Here is an 18,202-nt window from a genome sequence, read left to right as displayed (position 1 = left end):
CTGGTTTTTATTGTTAAAAATGCCGCTGCAGTGACTCTCCATGAATATCCTTTGTGTACTTGGAGACTAGATTCCCCCAAGAGGAATTTCTGTGTTGAACAGCAGAGTTGAAACTTGGTCTGTTCCCAAAGCACCTGCACTTTTCAAGATGGGTCTTCAGTTATCTGGGGCTTCCCTGATGGTTCAGCGGTAAAGAATCCTTCTGCCAATGCAGGAGATGAGGGTTTGATCCTGGTTTGGGAAGATCCACTGGAGAAGCAAAGAGCAACCCACTCCAATATTCTCGCCTGGGAAATCCCATGGACAGAGAAGCCTGGCGGGCTACAGTCCAAGGGGTCACAAAGAGTCGGACACCACTGATCATGAGTGCTTCAGTTACCCACTGTTCCTCCAGGCTTTTCTGTGACTAGAAGCTATTTTGAGAAGCATGGCCCCCTGTGCACATATGCATATATTGGACTTCTCCACACTCTTCCTTCCTAAGCGAGCTCAAGAGGTCCCGAGCTATGCATTATTAAGTTCTTCCAAGAGGATACAGATTAGGTATCTTTTCTGTGTCTTCCTTCATGATTTTTCTGGGAGACACATACTACTTTGTTAGAGGCCAGTCATACAAGAAACCTAATAACCAGTGTTAACTTACAAACGATAGATTCCATCCAAATGAAGGCCTAAGATATAAACGAAGATTTCACAAATACTGGAAATACAAATTGATGGTAAAAGAAGCCAAGCAATTACACAGCAATAATAGCAGAGCCCTATATTGACCAGTTAGTGAAGTCGCTCAGTCGTGTCTGACTCTTTGAGACCCCATGGACTGTAGCCTACCAGGTTCCTACATCCATGGGATTTTCCAGGCAAGAGTACTAGAGTGGGGTGCCATTTCCTTCTCCAGGGGATCTTCCCAACCCAGGGATCGAACCCGGGTCTCCTGCATTGCAGGCAGATGCTTTACCCTCTAAGCCACCAGGGAAGAATTGAACAGTTAGGATTACATGAATTCCATCCTTGTTCTTGGCAACAGTTCATGAGTATTAAGTACAGAAACAAATGTGCAGTGAAGCTTTTGCTTAAGATCTTATTTTTTTATTCTTTGATATTCTTTTTTTTTTCATGGATCTTGATACCCACATGCCACCTGCCTGGTTGGAGCCTTGAATTCTGACCAAGTCTGTATGGACTTAACTCTTTTATGAACAGCAGGTTGGTGACTGTCAGAATCTGGAGGTGGTAGGTAAGCACGCTCAGACACCTCACTCCATTTCTCACAGCCTCTGATTATGTTCCCGAGTAGATGTAGCCAGTAATTCTGCAGAAGGGAACGCACCACAGGGGGCTCATTTCTGGGATGTGGGGACAGTCTGCCTTGCAGGGCTGCTCTGCAGATAGGTTAAAAAAGTGGATTTCCAGAGAAGGCAGTTTCAAAAAGTAATTACTTAATGGTTGGGTTCTTTAGAGAATTAAAAGCGTGTGCCTCAGACTTCAGGGCAGGAGGTATCCAGTTCCCAGTCTGTTATTTAATAACAGAGATATTGCTGCTGTCAAAAAGGAAGGGTTCTGCAATGTTCTTATTTTTATAGCTCAAAGAAGAATGTTTTATTCCACAGAACATGGAGCATCCAAGCATTTAAAGGCTAATTAATCTCTGCATTTCTTCATTCATGTGTTCAACATTTGAGCGCCAAGCACCATGCTGGGTGGAGATAAAGTTAAATAAAACACATATACAACCTTCCCATGTATCAGTTAGCTTTGGCTATATAACAAACACCCCCAAAATATGGTGGCTTAAGATGAAAACTGTGTATTTAGTTTACAAGACTCTGGGTCAACAATTTGGGTGGGGTTCATCTGACCAGTTCTTCTGGCCTTGGCTGAGTCTACTCAGGGTCTGTGGTCAGCTGTGGGGTCAGTCAAGGCTGGGTGGCCTGGGGAACCTAAGCTAGGATGGCTCATCTCTTGCTCCATTCCCTCAGCCTCTGGCAGTGTGGCCTGGACTTACATAGCATCTAGGAAGATTCCAAGAGAATGAGGGGAAGGCTGTCAGGTCTCAAGGATTAGGTGTGGAACTGACATAAATAGTCATTCAATTGGTCAAATCAGAATAAATCAAGTTACAAGTCCAGGCCAGATTCTGGGGAAAGAGGGAATACCTCCTGATGGTCATGGGCAAGAGACTTGGCAACAAGCAGGGGAATGATGGTGGCGAATTTTGCAGAGTCTGTCTCACTGTCAGAGACAGGAAATTGTGATAAGTGCAATTAAGACATTGTTTCCTTCTCTTTGTCTCTTTTCCTTCCTCTAAGTAACACTTTTATGTTCTACATCATGGAAATCTAGTCACTGCAGGTAAAACACTTCAACAAGTCAAAACCTGGGGCAGTGCTGCTTCTGTGACATTTCTGCTTTTTCATGTCTAAAGGCAGTTGGAGTGATCCATGAAGCTCCCGACCACCAAGCTGCTGGTCATATAGCATGCTTGATTTTATGAGAGCATGCCCTGCCTTGAAAATACATCAACATTCAAACTGCGCCTGGATTTGGTTGAAACACATTGTATAGCTGCACACACACACACATGCATACACACACACACACACACACACGTCTATTTCTTCAACCAGAGGCAGAAAATCATCTTGTTAAAATGCCTGGTGTGAAACCAATGAAAATAAAGCCATAGTTAAAGCCAGAGCCATAAAATAGGATCTCTTAAGTGAGGACTTTTTTTTTATTCCATTAGCAAGAAACACGCATCAAAGTATGCAAGCTCAATGGCAACACCAGATGCATCTCATTAAATCGGTTTCCAGTATTTGCTGTCCGGGAACAGCTGTGTGTGAAGCACATCTCCCCGCCCCTTCCCACCACGTGAATCACTGACAAGAGAAACCCCAAGGTGAGTGGGTCTCAGGCTTCTGTGTGCATGAGAATCACATGGATGCGGGTGGGGTGGGGCATAATTCTGTTTAAAATGCTGTTCTTTACCCTCCCCTTCCGTAGGAATTTGCACACAGGTGGTCAGGATTGCTCTTTAAGCATCACTGCCTTCATCCTAGCGGAAAAGGCAATGGCACCCCACTCCAGTACTCTTGCCTGGAAAATCCCATGGACGGAGGGGCCTGGTGGGCTGCAGTCCATGAGGTCGCTAGGAGTCGGACACGACTGAGTGACTTCACTTTCACTTTTCACTTTCATGCATTGGAGAGGGAAATGGCAACCCACTCCAGTGTTCTTGCCTGGAGAATCCCAGGGACGGGGGAGCCTGGTGGGCTGCCGTCTATGGGGTCTCACAGAGTCGGACACGACTGAAGCGACTTAGCAGCAGCAGCAGCCTTCATCCTAGAGCAGTTTTCCTCCCAGAAATGTTAAAAAAAAATGAATTAGGACCTTCATACTTCATGTTTCTTGGTCAGGCAGAAAGTACTAAGTGTCTGCCAGCCTAGTTCTCTGACATAGACTAAACTTCCCAGAGAACCTGAAATATGAACAGCAGTAACTCACTAACCAGGGACCAAAATGCCTTTCAAAAAACCCAGTTTGCCCCAAAGGGAAGCAAGTGCAGCTATAATTTGTGAATCCGCACCCGTGCTATTGTTTGAATTTCCTCTGAGATTGGACTCATAGGTTGTATATTTACAAAGGGAATTTGGGGCCACCTAGTTAAACTCCAACTTACAGATAAACTTAAGTCAAGGGTCTTCTCTAAAAGTGGCAGAGATGGGACAAAAACCCAGGTCTTCCCATTCTTTAGTTTTCTTAAAAAATGCAGTCTGCCACGCTCAGCCTTCTGAGAGTCCTTTGGGTGCAGGGTCTCTTGTGAAGCAGCCAGTCTAGTGGGGCAAAAATGGACAAACTAATGTCCTTGACTTTCTTTCCTGGTGTGCTGCTCAACTAAACAAGCTAACCCAGCACTTCTTCTGAAGAAGCAGGAGTCAGGTGACCTCGGGCTATTCCCCAGCCCAGGAGCAGCAGTACGGGGGTGGGGTGGGGTGACTGTGCGCTGAGCGTGCTCTGAGGAGCTGTGGCGTTTCCCCTGCCACGGCTCCCAGCCTCCCTCTGTCCTGTGTTCAGAGAGGAGACCTAACAGGCCTCCCCATGAGAGCTTCACACCTGCTTAACGTCCACCCCGTGCTAGTTAGCTGCCGCTTTCCCCGTCTCCCCCACCACAGACAGCACTAACCCAGTATGACAGTTCTTCGAGCAGAGCCAAAACCTGGTACAGCATCTTCCTCAAATTAGCTCCACAGGCAGCCACTTCAGATCATCCAGTCAGCGGGAGAGAGGGGACTAGTTTGCAATCCTGCTTCTGAGTGATTTCATCTAATAGACAATTTGGAAGTCAGCCTCCAGGGAATGAAGGTAAGAAGACCTCGCGGGGCAGGTGGGAGCAGGGAGAGCACAGAGCCAGAGCCATGGGACAATGAGGCTCAGGGCTGGGTCCCCCCAGCAGCCCGGGTTTTATCTGCTGACCTTCAGATAGGTATTCCTTCCCACTGAATCTCCACTGGTCCAGAAGGTGTGGTGGCGTGTATGTGTGTGCGTGTGTGACAAAGACTCCAGACAACCAGTTGGAGCTGCGGGTTCTGTTTGCAGCCATAGAACACAGTGATCCCACTGATGGGGCTCAAATGGATGTCCTTGACTTTCCTGGTGTGATTCTCAACCAAACAAGCTCACCTGACTGACAAGAGAATAAGGGTTTGTTACTCAAAGTATGGGCTTCCCTGGTGGCTCAGCAGTAAAGAATCCACCTGCTAAGGCAGGTTCCATTTCGGGGTCAGGAAGATCCCCTGAAGGAGGGCACAGCAACCCACTCCAGTATTCTTGCCTGGGGAATCCCATGGACAGAGGAGCCTGATGGGCTACAGTCCATAGGGTCGCAAAGAGTCGGACATGCCCAAAGTGACTTAGCATGCATGCAGGCACAGGTAATGTATATCCTTGAGAGTTTGAGAGGCACTGGCTTAGAAAGTCGCTAGGATTTCACACTGACTAGTATTTGAAGTGTGCCGGACTTTGGCAGATGTCACCAAGACAGGCCCTGTCATTAGAGTTGGCTCAGCGCATGCAAAGGCACCGGGCAGAGACCATGGTCCAGATTTGTGACCAATGTTGTTTGAGAGAGAAAACTCTGTTCTTGTTTTGCACAGCCCTTTTTATTTCTTCTCCCATCTGCTATTCATTCATCATTTCTTGTTGCTTCACCCTGTATAAGCCCTAATATCCAATTTTCAGAATTTCTTCCAATCTTCTTGGTCACTCCTGGGTTGTCTCAGCCCCTTCACTCCTTGTTTTCATTATCTGCTTCTCCACCATCTCCCTGCAGGCTTAGGGTTTTGACTGAGGCCCTCATTTTGCAGAAAATACTGCTATGGCTTGTCTTCACTGTAATTGTAGCTGATTTGTTTACTGCATTCAAAAAGGTCCATTCAATTCAAAAGGCAAATAATGAGGTTTGGAGTAGAAGTGCAGAGTGGGTCCTGTTTGCTGGCAAGAGGAGACAGTCTTACTCAACTGGTCTGTTAATTGGGGGTCTTTCACCTGTTCTAAAAGTTATTAAACATTCCCGTGGGCTGAGATTCCCATCTTGGTGGGCACTGGATGGCCAAGTGTCAGATACCAATGCTGCTAACCAGGTGACATGCCTTTTCTCTGCATACGGCTTGCTACTCTAGCCTGACATCTTGGAAGACCACTTTGCTCAGTGCTGAGTGATGGCTAGATCAGTGTTATTCCCGCTAAATTCACTGCTATGGTCAGACTCCATGGAGTAACCACTTGACTATGTCTTCTCAATACTTAGAGGAACAGTTGATTAGAAGCAAAACAGGAGTCTCTAAAGTCTGTCAAGAAGAAAAGATTAACTGTTGAAATGGCTCCACTTGCCTTCACTGTCCTCATTCAGTCCACTAGCTGGTGGACTTAGAGCTGCCGTGCCTGGCTTCTGCTGGTTGCCAACATTTAGAGAAGGCAGACCTCTTTAAATCTGAGTCCCTGAATCTGCGGATTAATTGTATTTCCTTAACTCAGGCACCATTAAGAAGGATCTGTCACCATTTCCATTAAGATTAATGAGTTATATGATTAATTTCTAGTTGTACCAATGCTCTTGTGTGTGCACTTTTCCCCTGAGGATTCTTTTGGGTGAAGCTTTCCACGGTGGCATTTTTACACCAAACTGTATGATGATCCTCCCCTGTGCAACAGATGAGTCACTAATCATATGAGGCTATTGACATTAAAATTGAAGAAATCAAATATTTACTTCTCAGCTGCACCATCCATATTTCAAACGCTCATGAACCACATGTTGTTGCTAGTAGCTATTGATGAAGGACATTTTCATCATTATGGAAAGTTCTTTTAGACAGTACTGATAAAGACTCAGTAGAATTTAGAAAAAAGAACATGGGTTTCTGGGTCTTATGGGCCTGGTTTCTTCTGCACACAGATTACACTTCTGTGTTCTCAACTATTGCCTACCATGATTTGCATGTCATTCAGGTAAATAAGACACTGACATTTCAAAGGACTGACTATGCTTTATAGCTCGGTGGTTCTTAAATCTCAGTATTGGGATCACCTGGAGAACTTGCTAGAACCCAGTTTTCTGGGTCTCATCACCAGTTCTGAGAACATGCCTTTAGATTCCCAGGTGCTGCCCCTCAAGTCTTATGGAGCTGCCCTTGAATTGGGGAAACCAGAACACCTTGTTGGGCAAAGATGAAATCATCTGTATCCTTGATTTACACCAAGGAGGTCCACAAGCATATTCCTGAGGGTGTGAACATTCATTATTAACATTGTAACAACTGTGATTTCACTCAAAATAAAAAGAGCAATAAGCACCTATTCTGGGTCATCAATGACCATCTCAAAACCAACAACGGCATGCAATCTTGGTGCCTGCGTTAGCATTTGTACTTACAATCACAGGGTCAAACAATTTCCAGATCTGGTAACATTTAACTTTCGAAGTAGTGTTTCCTAAGCTGGGTTCTATAGAGTTCACTGAATATATAGGTAGGAGCCCCACAGTCCCTATGTTTGAGAAACAGTGATCTGGGGGAGGGGGTGGAGGTGGACCCAGCAAGAGCAAGGGAGTGTTTTTCAGGGGGAGAGTGTGTGGCATTTGGATTGTGAAAGATTTTCTGTTCAGGACTTCCCCTCAGTTTGCAGGCTATTTAGCATTGCTGGGCTTTGACCGTTAAATGCCAGGTGGTCCTCCAGAGTCACAGGACAAGCCCAAACCATCTGCACACGTTGAAAAATCCCCCTGTGGGGCACCAGTACAGCTTGCCTTTAGGTGAGAAAGCCCATAGGCCGTCAGGCTTGCTTGAGGCAGCTGGACCTCTGCTCTTTCCAACCATCTTACAGCTGCATCTGGGCCCTGGGGCCTCGCCTACCTATTTTTCTTCCATTACCCCCAGGCTTCCCGGTTATATAGACCCCATGTTCAGGACACTGTGGTGGGGCCGCCTTCAGTCTACCGTTTGGCCTGTAGAGGGCAGCAGCACCCAGAACGTCCCGCTTGCTTTTTAACATGGGAAGTGGTAGTCAAGCCTTGCCACGCTGTTTCCTCCATCCCTCTTCATACCTTGCCGTTCTTTTTGGCAGTCTCCTCTAGAAAAGAGCTTCTCAACGTTCCCCCTTTGGCCTGGCAGCAGCAAAGGTGTTGTTTGGACCACAGGCTCATTATCCAGGATGCTGGAATGGGTTTAGGGCAGTCCTGGGGCACGTGGATTTCTTTGGTCTGCAGGGACCCCAGAAGCATTAGCGTCAAAACCAGGGGCTGGGCCTTGAGAGCAGAGAGAGCTGATTGCTAAAATCTGTGTCGGGGCTTCTCTGGTGGTCTAGTGGTTAAGAATCTGCCTTGCAATGCAGGGGGCTGAAGTTCCATGCCAGACTGGGGATGATCCCACATGCCAGCAGAGCAGCTAAGCCCGTGGGCCAAAACTCCCGGAACCTGCACTCTAGAGTTTATGAGCCACAACAAGAGAAACCGCTGTGGTGAGAAGCCCGTGCACGTCAACAAAGAGTGGCCCCTGCTCTCTGCAACCAGAGAAAGCCCGTAGGCATAAATAAATGAATTAAAAACCAAATCTGTGTCAGGCATAATATCCAGGTAAGGTTGCGGGCAGCAGACAGGAGGAGATGGAGGCTGACTGATGATGGGCAGCCCAGCCTTTTCCCTGCTCAAATTTGTTTTCCTGTCTCTTCCTACCTCAGCTGCCCCTTATTCTTTTTTATGGTGGTCAAGACTTCCCTCCTTTCACACTGAGACATGTGACTGATGAGAGCAGAGAGTTACAGTGCCTAAGAGCTTTCTCCCAGTCACCCTTTCAAGATAACTGTTTATAACAGAAGATTGCAAAGACATAGAAACGATAGTATCATGAACCCCTATTTAGCCATCACCCAGCCTCAACAGCTGTCAGCTCATTGCCAGTCTGGGTTCTTTATCCCCCAGACCCCTCAGTCCCAGCATCAGTGTTCACAAATCCAAGACATCGTAGTATGTGCAGAGGGCTTTCCTCAGCCCAGTCAACCACGTCACGTGCTGGTGAAGAAGCTTTGGTGGCACGAGGTCCGGGCTGCTTGGTGTGTTAGACAAGGCCCCCTGCAACCTGCTACCACTCACCTTCTCAGCTTCTGTTTCTCCATCCCCCAGCACGCTCTACCCTTCCAGCCACATTGAACATTGTTCATTCACCCAAATGTGACATTTTTTCCACCCGTCACTTACAAGGATTTCCTTGTTAGACTTCTCATCCCCAACCTGCAGTCAGTGTTTGTGTTTTTCTTTCTTTTTCCTCAACCCCTAGATGGATTTAAACTCTCCTGTGGGCTCCAATGGCATCAAGACGCTTATTTATTATGCTGACTTATCAAAGGGGGCATATTTCTTACTACGATAGGCACTGCTTTAGGAGTATTCAAAAAAAAAATTAGCTGAGTCAACCCACGTAAAACAATTCTCATGAGGTGATAGATGGAACAAGTGAGGCGCAGAGAGGTTTAGTCACCTAGCTGGTAAGTGACAGAAAGTGAAGTGTTAGTCCATCTGTTGTGTCTGGCTCTTTGCAATCCCATGGACAGTAGCCTGCCAGGCTCCTCTCTCCATGAAATTTCACAGACAAGAATACTGGAGTGGGTTGCCATTCCCTTCTCTTGGGGATCTTCCTGACCCAGGGATTGAACCTGGGTGTCCCGCATTGCAGGAAGATTCTTTGCTGTCTGAGCTACCAGATAAGTGACACAGCTGAGATTCATACCCAGGCTCTCCTGCTTCTTAACCACCCTCGAGGCTGCTTATCCCAGCACAAGGTCTGTGGTTGTCACGTGTTTGTCTTCCTCTGTGGACCACGAAATCTGAGAGGAGGTGCTGGACCTCACTTTCCTCTGGGCCCCCAGTACTAACGCCTGTATCTGGCATATTGCTGCTCCTGACCACCCAGGGTGGAACCATGAATAAACATAAGGCACTCCCTCTACTCATTTGTGGGAACTTCCAGGTGTGGACTCTTCCTAGAGCCAGTTACAATTTCCACAGCGATCTGGGCCTCAGGCTAAGCAGGATTCCCTGTCTTTCCCCCACACAGCACTGCTGCTGCATATGGAGAGCTCGCTACAGCTCTTGCCTGGGAGGGCACAGGTCGGCCAGGGCAAGTTGGAGAGGGCACCTGGAGGTGGGGCTGGGTTTTCTGTGTATAGTTAGAAAAAGCCCCCAGGTGTTTCTGATGTGCCCTTTGGGTGCAGCCTCTTTGTTGAGAATCCCTGAACTGGAGAGATAAGGCACTAAGATGAAATTCAAGGCAATTAGTCCAGGGATGGAGGGGAAATTTGAGGATGTTGGGGACAGGGTCTTCCCTTCACCTCCCAGACTCTCCTAAAGGCCATTCCTGAATCATGCCAATGGGAACGAATAACATTACGTTCCCTGTTGAAAACACTTTTTCTTTCCCCTGCAGTTCACTGGGACTGCTATGGGGATGGATTGTGCATTTGAGCAAGCTCCTGAGACAGGGAAAGCTCGAGTGTTTACACACTTCCCTGACCTGATTCCATTTCAAGGACATGGGTCGTTAGCTGCTGGCGGCAGTCAGAGCTGTATGCATACCTTCCAACAGCTTTGTGACCAAATTTGGGCATAACTTTATTTCTTTTTTGTCCCTGAGGTGATTATTCTTATTTAATGGAAATTTCATTATTAAATCTCAGCAGTGAAAGCCTTTGTTTTCTTCCTACACAATTCTCATTAATTAGAAGTTGCTATTACTCACTCACTATCTGGCTATAACCTAATTAGTGACCTAACTTAAGCCTTTCATTTATTTTTCTGGCTGTGCTGTGCAGCATGCAGCATCTTAGTTCCGCAGCCGGGAATCGAACCCATACCCTCCGCACTGGGAGTACAGTCTTAATCATTGGATCACCAGGGAAGCCCCAAGCCTTTTATTTATTTATTGTTATTATTTTTCATGTGGATCATTTTTTAAAGTCTTTATTGAATTAGTTACAACATTGTATCTGTTTTTCATGTTTTGGTTTTTTGGCTGCAAGGCATATGGGATCTTAGCTCTCTGACCAGGAACTGAACACGTACCCCCTGCACTGGAAGGTGGTCTTAACCAGTGGACCACCAGGGGAGTCCCAAGCCTTTTAAACAAGACGTCTTCTTATCCTAGTTCTCTAGCTACTCTGGCTTGTGAGCAGCAAACCCTCCACCCTGCAATGCTGTGCATCATGGTTGGGTATATAAAACACCCATGGCAACATGTGAAACACCTCAGATGCTAATTTGGCTATTGCAGCAAAGATTATACACAAAACAAAAACCAGTTCCTAATATACAGTTGTACAGCTTAGGAGTGTGACCTCAGGAAAGTAACACTGCTGATTTAGTCCTCATTTTCTCACTTATGCAATAGATTAGACCAAAATGGCAATTTGGCTTTCTCTTGCATGCCACTGGGACTAATTGGTAGTGGCTGCCTAGAATGCTCATCAGATAAAGTATAGTGGGGAGTGGCTCTGTAATTGATTGTTGATGTCTGTTGTGGGTGAGGGAGCGTAATTTACCAAGTGTTGCCAGCACTGGGTTGGCAATGTCTTAAGTCTGTCCCTGCAGAAATATACAGAATGTGTTTAATGTATGAGCTGGCCCTAGAGGCAAGAAGTTCAGTATTTCACTGTGTAATTTGTAGATATAGATCACCAATTACTCCAAAAGTTGTAGGAATCCTGTGTGCACCTCAAAAATTTTCATGTCCTGGGTGAGCCTGGTACCTAGATTGAAATGGAATCTGTCTTTGTATGTTATTTTTGGGCTTTTCAGGTGGCTCAGTGGTAAAGAGTCTGCCTGCCAATGCAGAACCCACTCTAGTATTCTTGCCAGGAAAATCCCATGGACAGAGGAGTCTGGTGGGGTCACAAAGAGCTGGACACGACTGAATGAGCACGCACCCATGCTGTTTCTAATCAGGCTAGGCTTTTAGATCCCAGGATTACCTGGCACACTGCTGGATGAGGGTAGGTGGGGGTCTGGGGGACTGGGATCAGTGGCATCCCAGGAAGAGATGGGTTTTCTGATGTGTGTAGTGTTACTGAGACAAACAAGATTCCTATCATCTTAAAGCTTAGAAAATACACAGACATCTCAATAAGGGACCCATTTTCTGAATCCTAGAGAGGTTATATAACTTGTTCAAAGTCACAGGAGGCGGGCAGGAGGGAGCTAACATATACTAAAAGCTCACTATAAACCAGGTACTTTATGGCATAATAACTTACTCTTTCCAATGACTTATGGGGTGGAGGGGAGTAACACATTTGTAGTATTTAATAGACAAGGAATTGGTATGTAGAGTCATTGAATAATCTGCTCACAGCTGCACAGGAAGAGGTGGACCAAGGTCAATCTTTCCAGCAGTTTTGGATTCTGATCACAGCAAACTTCCTCACAGGACTTGTGTGTGTAATTGTCAATAGATTTGGACCCTAGTATCTTGGAATTTGTGCTTCCCAGGTGGCACTAGTGGTAAAGAACCAGCCCGCCAAAGCAGATGTAAAGAGATGCAGGTTTAATCCCTTGGTTGGGAAGATCCCCTGGAGGAGGGCATGGCAACCCACTCCAGTTATTCTTGCTTGGAGAATTCCTTGGACAGAGGAACCTGGTGAGCTACAGTCCATAGGATCGAAAGAGGTGGACAGGACTGAAGCAACTTAGCACGCACGCATACATCTTGAAATCTGTGATAACTAGAGAGTAGCTTTTTTTTTGAACAACTAATTATACAGATGTTTGTAGGCCAGTTGCTAACATAAATGGTTGTGAGGGGAATTGTTTTTTCTTTTGTAATTTATGTTTAATTTTACAGTTATACCATGATAACTTAATAAAAATTACTTATTCAAAATATTTTCCTTTAACATTTTGTTAACCAAACTCATACTACAATAGATATTTTGATTGTCATTTAAAGTAAGGAACTCAAATGATTTTAGTGTTATAAAATTTTAACCTGAGATTACACTCAAAAATTAGAAAATGGCATTGCAAAAGATTGAGAATGAGTAGTTTGAAAAAAAAAAGAAAACACACTTCCCTGCAAAAGAGGAATAGTATCTGGAAAAATACAGCAATTCCAGAGCATACTATTGCTTTTTTTTTTTTTTTTTAAGCACCATAACCTCCAAAGAGTGCAATCTGTTATAGAGTTGTGGATGAAAAATTGATGGAAAAGCTCAAATCTTTTTGATCTGTAAAACTGTACCAATAAAAACTGGGTTCAGTAGAAATAATGGAGAAGATTCCCAGTAGCACATATGGTTGGTAAAAATTTTGATATGGGTAGAAAAAACTAAGTTGATGAACTGAGTTTCTATTTTAAAATTTATACAGAAAGCAATGTCTCTTGGAAAATATCAATAAAATAAAAAGGATAAGTTAGAGATTGTTCTCTCTAGATAATTGGTCAATGATTTTAATCAACCTAATGAATATTGCCTGAAATCAGTATTGAATATCATTCTGATAAAAATATTTGTATTCTCAAACATAGATTGGAAATACCATCAAATAGCACAGGGAACTCTACTCAATACTGTGTAATGACCTATCTGGGAAAATAATCTCAAAAAGAGTGGATATATATGTATTCCAACTGATTCACTCTGTGGTACACCTGAAACTAACACAGCATTCTAAATCAACTACACCCCAGTAAAAAGAAATAGAGCTTTGCTAGTGGCTTAGATAGTCAAGAATCAATATGCAATGTGGGGGACCTGGGTTTGATCCCAGTGTTGCGAAGATCCCCTGGAGAAGGGAATGGCTACCCACTCCAGTATTCTAGCCTGGAGAGTTCCATAGACAGAGAAACCTTGTGGGCTACAGTCCCTGGGGTCACAAAGAGTTGGACACGACTGAGCAACTTTCACACACACACACACACACACACACAAAAAAAATCAAGGGCACACCCCAGTTTTAAAACACCGCTCTGTTGAGCACAGCGTCAAAATGCCCCCTACCTTTTCTCTAAACATAAATCCTCATCTCTGAGAAGTGAGATTCATTTTAGAAGGAAGGAAAATGAGGAGTGTGGATTTCAAATTTTGCTGAAGCTTGGTCGTGTGCCCTCAGCCTATCAGCTGTGCCGACAGAGGACAGCCCCTGAGTCTTCTTCGGGGGAGCAATCCGGCTATCAGGACAACACTAGTGAGCGTTCTCTTTGGAGCATAGCTTTGGGGATGTGCTGTTTCCAGGGCTGTGGCTTGCAGAAATGCCTTCCGTGCTCTGGCAAAGCTTGGCTCAGGGAGAGACCCAGAGACTCAAGAGAGGCAGGCCTCTAAAACCCAAACTGTCTTTGGTAAACTGCCCATCTGTGTCGAATGAGCTAGAAGAGTCCCAGAGCTTAAGCTTCAGTAGCCTGCTGCTCACACAGAGACCACTGAGAAATGACGCCAAAGGGGCTATTCGTGCTTCAAGTTTTACCTCCGCACCATTGCATTTAGGTGGGAGTGGAAGGGTGGGAGGCGGTGTGTGTGTATACATGTGTGTGTGTATGAAAAAGAGAGAGAGAAAGAAAGGGAAACAGAGAAAGAGAGAGGACCAAAGGGCAGCCATTGGCTGCATTCCAGCAATCTTGAGGGAGTGGATTGAGTTCCGTTTGATAGAACAGGAGTTTTGCATCTAGGGCAATTTCACCCCACCCCCATCCTACCCCTGGGGACATCTGTTAATGTCTGGAGACATTTTTTTTGTTTGTTGAAATTTGTACCTAATGGGTAAAGGGCTTCCCTGGTGGCTCAGAGGTTAAAGCATCTGCCCACAAGGCGGGAGACCCCGGTTCAATCCCTGGGTCGGGAAGATCCCCTGGAGAAGGAAATGGCAACCCACTCCAGTATTCTTGCCTGGAGAATCCCATGGATGGAGAATCTCATGGATGGAGAATCCCATGGGCGGAGGAGCCTGGTAGGTTACAGCCCACGGGGTCACAAAGAGTCGGACACAACTGAACAACTTCACTTTTCTAATGGGTAAAAGCCAGTGATACTACTAAACATTCTACAACTAAACAGCACCCACCAACAAATGATTTTCCAGCCCAACATGTCCATGGTGCCAAGGTTGAGAAATCCTTGAAATGGAGGTGCCAAGGTCAGTCGGTCAAATGTGATTAGTGGGCATATACACTTCATTGAGAAGCATATATTTAGGAAAGCCAAGAAGAGAGTCCAAGCACTTGGTGGCCTTCGGGGTCCTTGTCTTGTCTAGTGGTCTGTATGCTCCATAACTGTAAACCCTGGGACTTGGGGTGATTATGTAACCAATGTGTGTGTCTGCTCAGTTGTTCAGTCGTGTTTGCAACCCCATGGCCTGTGGCCCACCAACCTCCTCTGTCCATGGAATTTTCCAGGCAAGAACACTGGAGTGGTTTGCCATTTCCTACTCCAGGTGATTTTTCTGACCCAGGGGCTGAACCCACGTCTCTTGCATCTCTGGCATTGGCAAGCGGATGCTTCACCATTGGTGCCACCTGGGAAGTCTTCTGATTAATAGTCCAAAATATTAAACATTTAAATGCTTCAGAAAACCTGGTTTATTATATTTAATTTAACTTTGATAGATTAGTAGGAGTTGCTTCAGTGCACAGAAAGATTTTGTTTTTTAGGTTTGTAAGTCTGTTAGGCTTTTGGAGTGTTTGAGAGAATCATGTTAGATGTGTAAACTATAAAAAGTTCTTGAGGGAATTTAAATCATAAATGGGATAGTTATTTAGAATTAAATCTTTTAAAATTACCAGTTAGTAACCAAAAAAAAGTGTGACTTCTTATTTTGATCTATAAGTAATAGGTTTATACAAGACTTTTTGAAACAATAACCCTGTATACGAGACAGCAAAAGAGACACCAATGTATAGAACAGTCTTTTGGACTCTGTGGGAGAGGGAGAGGGTGGGATGATTTGGGAGAATGGCATTGAAACATGTATAATATCATATATGAAACGAGTTGCCAGTCCAGGTTCGATGCACGATACTGGATGCTTGGGGCTGGTGCACTGGGACGACCCAGAGGGATGGTATGGGGAGGGAGGAGGGAGGAGGGTTCAGGATGGGGAACACATGTATACCTGTGGCGGATTCATTTTGATATATGGCAAAACCAATACAATATTGTAAAGTTAAAAAATAAAATAAAAAAAAAAGAAAAAAAAATAAAGGCTTAGGGAACACTAGGCTTTTGAATTTACAATTTTCAATATATTTAATTAATTAAAACCCAGTTGTTAGAGTAGTCCTTTCAGTTCTCAAGATTCCCTCAGACATTTAAAAATCAAATGACATTCATCAACACTCAGTAAATGGTTGTCAAAATGAACAGTAAGTCCTGATTGCCCTCTGTTCCTTTGAATCCTTGTAGTGAAATGTCTACAATGGTGTGTCAATTTCTTGAGATCTTGAGAGTTTCAATTAGCCAAAGGTAAGGATTATTCCAAAACAACACTTCTTTTGAGTCAATAGTTTTATTTCTATTACTTTTCACACCAGGGAGACTTAGTTACGTAAAGTGAGATAGTCTGTGAATTACCGGTAGTAGAAGCACAAAGGTGTGCAAAGTGTAACATGAACACAGTGAAGAAACGCCCTTTTTCAGAGTCAAGTCCATGTGACAGAAACATATTATTCCAAACAGCCTATTTACAAATAAATATAGCTTTCAATCTATGTACAGACATATTCACAGAGGATAAACTGATGCAAAATTTCCATACGTCTTGTCAGCCAGCGAAAACTTGCTCATATTGAACAGAACACACACACAACGACAAAAGTAATTTGGAAGCGCATCGGCTGGATTCTTGTAGGGGCAAGTGCGTCTTTAAAATGGAGGTGAACGGAGGAAACATGAGATGACATCTATCCCTAAAAAGACCCTTTACAAAAATGGCATTCTGATATCTGTAATATAACCTGTTCCAGAAACAGTTTGCAAGTTCTAGGCCAAATGCCTATGTTGGGGTCAATGTTGATAACCTGTTCTCTGTTTTAACATGACGCAAAGAACAAAAGTATAATTTACCTCTCCTTTAGTGCTAGCAGCCACTTCATTAAACCAGGAAGGTAGTTTTGGTTACTCTGTGATGGCTCTTTTGAGACTGCAGATTGCTTGGAGATGGAAGCTGTTGCTTCTGGAGTTTTTTTTTAAAGTGGAGCAGAAGAAAAACATCCAGGCTAGACGCAGGGCACACATATGAACTCTGTGCAGGGCTCAACAGAATTGTATGCCAACAGAGGTCCCCTCGTCCAGATGGAGAGTCTCTGCACTTTCAAGAAACACTTCTGACGACAAAACAGCCCCCAACAGAAGCATCATCGCCTCCAGGTCCAGACAATCTTTCTTTAGGGCAAATGGCCAATTAAACATAAAGTTCATGGGGTTGGTCAATTTAACACACTTATTTACTCTGTATGGGTAATTTAGGTACCCAGGTGGTCTATATTTCTAGGCTTTTAAGTGCCTTTTAGCCATTCTTTTTAGCTTTTACTCAAATCACATAAAAAATTCTGTTGAACTATAACATTAAAGTTTCCAGTTGTGGGAATATCTGTATGTATACGTATGTAAGTAGTCTACCATACTGGGCCAGGAATTATGTAGTTTAGCAGAAAAGAAAAAAAAAACAAAAACCATATGCATTATGAAGTCTTCTGTTTTACATGTTTTCTCAAGGAAGGTTTATAATTCAGGAAGAATAAATTATTGATAAATTGTGTATCTCTATTTGCCATTTTTATAAGGGAACTTCTTAGACCCATCCTATATTTATATAAGAACTCAAACCTTAAAATTTCCAGGTATATATTTGCTAATTATCCATTTCACTCTTCTTATGGGTGAACCTTGCTTTACATAACAAATGGATTCCTGAAAAACAGTAAATCTATAACTTAAAAAAGGAAAATATTTCCACTGTAGTATTAGAACTTTCTATTTAACAAGCTATTTTGAAAGTGAAGAATGTTTTTGTGAAATGAAATATTTCTTTGATTTTCAGTTTTATTAAAGTACACATCTAAAATTTATCAGTAGATTAGGATTGTCTAGAACAATAATTATATGCCTTAAAAAGGGAACAGATAAACTCCAATTTACAACAAACAATACAAAACAGGAATGACTCATGGACTGCTTATTGATTGACTATATTCAGAAGCCCTGAATATATGTATTATTGGTATTTTATGGCTTTAATTAAGACAACTGTCTCTTATGAAGTACTATAAAGTGCAATATTAAAAAATTAAAAAACCCAAAAGGCATCCATTGTCCTTCAGTTTTATCCTGATGAGAAGAATTAGAGATTTGTTTAAATGGCAAAGAATTTTCTACTCTTAATTCATGCATGTAATTTCATCCTTAAAATTATTTTATTCAGGGATTCAGGCAGGCTTTATTCACACATTCATTCTTTTTCTTTTGTGATGACATGATTTAAAAAATTAGTATTCTCTTTTGGTTAGTTGAGTGTTTTTCGAGAACTATCAGTCTCAAAGTCTTAGTTACTTTCAGATCCACTATAAAGGAATGCGCAACCTAATATGTGAGCATGCAGGAGCAAGTTCCCAGCCTTTTGGCGAACTGTAGCCCATTTTCTGGGCCAGGACACCAGTCAACAATCTTACAA

General features: G+C 43.7%; 2 long non-coding RNA genes across 5 annotated transcripts in view; one reads left to right on the top strand and one right to left on the bottom strand.

Moving 5' to 3' along the window:
• LOC129649955 (uncharacterized) overlaps window positions 1–12,024 on the top strand; it is a 28,491-nt gene extending 16,467 nt beyond the window's left edge. For 3 of the 4 annotated variants that reach the window (XR_008713457.1, XR_008713455.1, XR_008713454.1), the window contains 3 exons: window positions 2,747–2,902; window positions 4,176–4,365; window positions 7,891–12,024. This is a non-coding gene — a long non-coding RNA (uncharacterized LOC129649955). The remainder of the gene's footprint in view (window positions 1–2,746; window positions 2,903–4,175; window positions 4,366–7,890) is intronic. The other variant, XR_008713456.1, reaches the window with a different exon arrangement.
• LOC129649957 (uncharacterized) lies at window positions 2,920–4,701 on the bottom strand. Its single transcript, XR_008713459.1, has 3 exons — window positions 4,477–4,701; window positions 4,187–4,326; window positions 2,920–3,836 (listed from the first exon to the last, which is right to left on the bottom strand). It is a non-coding gene; the product is annotated as an uncharacterized LOC129649957 (long non-coding RNA).
• Window positions 12,025–18,202: the final 6,178 nt, after the last annotated feature.

The sequence above is a fragment of the Bubalus kerabau genome, chromosome 4 (genome assembly GCF_029407905.1).
Source record: "Bubalus kerabau isolate K-KA32 ecotype Philippines breed swamp buffalo chromosome 4, PCC_UOA_SB_1v2, whole genome shotgun sequence".
In the NCBI taxonomy this organism is placed as follows: domain Eukaryota; kingdom Metazoa; phylum Chordata; class Mammalia; order Artiodactyla; family Bovidae; genus Bubalus; species Bubalus kerabau.
Note: the sequence above shows the minus strand (reverse complement) of the source record. Positions and strands in the feature narration are given on the sequence as shown.